Here is a 2,089-nt window from a genome sequence, read left to right on the forward strand (position 1 = left end):
ACCTAAAAAAGAACAAAAAACATTTCAACAAATTATACAAGATATTCTGGCTTTAAGAGAAATTTTACCATTTCAGGTTAAATTATTTGATTACATAAAAGTATTTAATGTTAGTTCAATACTATATTTCATTCTTTAAAGTTTCCAAATAAAAAATACTCCTAGAATATTCTTGAAAATCTAGAATAAGACCACAATTTCCAAACTATGGCCTACCAAATATTTGAAAACTACTTACTGTACTTATGGAAAAAGCATGATTTTGGTCATTAGATGGTTCTAGAGGTCAAATCCTACCTTTAAAACATTCTCTAAGTGTGGCCTTGAAAAAGTTCTCTCAAATTGCTAGTCTCTGCTGACAAGAGCAGCTCCTCAGTTTTTTTTCCTATTCCCAGCACCTAGCACATTTCTTAACAAATGAAAACCAACCTGCAAATAACACTGATTAAGGGGCTGTAACCAGGAGCCGAAACACACGGTTTAAATCACAGCTCTGACTTTGGACGAATTGTTTCTTTTCCTTTTCTTTTTTTTTAACTTTAAGATAACATTTATTGAGTAAATTACAGAAGTGGAAAAAAAGTACTTCCTAGAAGAAATGGGCTTAGGAAGCATGTTATAGACTTAAAAGAAGGGCCCTTGGAGTTTGGGGCATGAGAAAGCTAATGCTAAGGTGCCTGAGGGGAAGCAGGGGAGGGAAGGGAAGGAAGGGAAAGGGAAAGGCACAGGCATGCTCCCAGGAGGGAGAGCACCTGGACGAGTTGTTTCTAGGCTATGGCTTTAGTTCTCTCATCTGTAAAATGAGAATAAAAGGCCTTACATGATAGGATTGTTATGATGACTACCAGAGGTAATATATGCACATCATGTACCACTCAATAGTTGTATAAGATAAATATTCTGGCGTGGCTCCGTGGTTGTTGACCTATGAACCAGGAGATCACAGTTCGATTCCAGTCGTGGGCTCCATCCCCAGTGGGAGGCATGCAGGGAGGCAGCTGATCAATGAGTCTGGTTCATCATTGATGTTTCTCTTTCCCTCTCTCTCCCTTTCTGAAATCAATAAAAACATATTTTTAAAAGAAATATTCTGGTATATTCCTCTGTTTTTTTAAATATTTTATTATTAACTTTTTTACAGAGAGGAAGGGAGAGGGATAGAGAGTTAGAAACATCGATCAGCTGCCTCCTGCACACCTCCTCCTGGGGATGTGGCCGCAACCAAGGTACATGCCCTTGACCGGAATCGAACCCGGGACCCCTCAATCCGCAGGCCGACGCCCTATCCACTGAGCCAAACCGGTTAGGGCTATTCCTCTGTTTTTATACTTGATGAGTCTAGTTAACTTAGAATACATCAGCCTCATTGCCGTGAATGAAGTGAAAGCAGCAACATGAAACCAGTTGAAACTTACACACTTAGACACTTCCAGTAACGTGGTTTCCTTACAGAGGAAATTTACAAGAACTCTTTACCTTTAACCAGCGTCCCTAACTTTCTACAGGCAAAACACGAAGGCCAGCGCAGTGGGAGGGTGGGGGATAGGAGACAGCTAACACTCTGAAAAAGAAAATCAACTTCCTTTCACCTCCCTTTGCCCAAGATAACGTTTCCGCTGAAACGCGTTCTCTGCCATGGTGCAGGCTCAGCAAGCACCAATTCAGAATACAAAACACACGCCGCCTGAGGTGCCGAGGGGGGTCCGAGGGCTCCACCGCCCCTGCTCAGCAGGCTGCAGCCGCCCGCAGCCAGGTGCTGGCGGGGCTGACGCCGCGGCCGGCAGGTGCATGGTCCTTCCCGTGGAGACACGGGCGCCGCCCACCTGCCTCCTCCTCCCCAGCCGCCGGGGCCACTCCGGCATCCCAAATCCCGCCAGCCGACGGTCCTGGCCCTTCCAGGCCTTCCCACTGACCTACGACACCGGTCTCAGGTCCTGGTGCTGCAGGTAGGGAGAGCAAAAGACGGCGAATGTGTCGACACCACAGCAGGCAGCTGAGATGAAGCCAAACCTCCCCACCTCCGACCCGGCTGAGGTCCCGAGACGCTGGACAAAGTGCTGACCAACCGAACCCGGTCCCGTCCCCTCAC

Source organism: Myotis davidii, unplaced genomic scaffold (genome assembly GCF_000327345.1).
Source record: "Myotis davidii unplaced genomic scaffold, ASM32734v1 scaffold438, whole genome shotgun sequence".
NCBI classification, from domain to species: Eukaryota; Metazoa; Chordata; class Mammalia; order Chiroptera; family Vespertilionidae; genus Myotis; species Myotis davidii.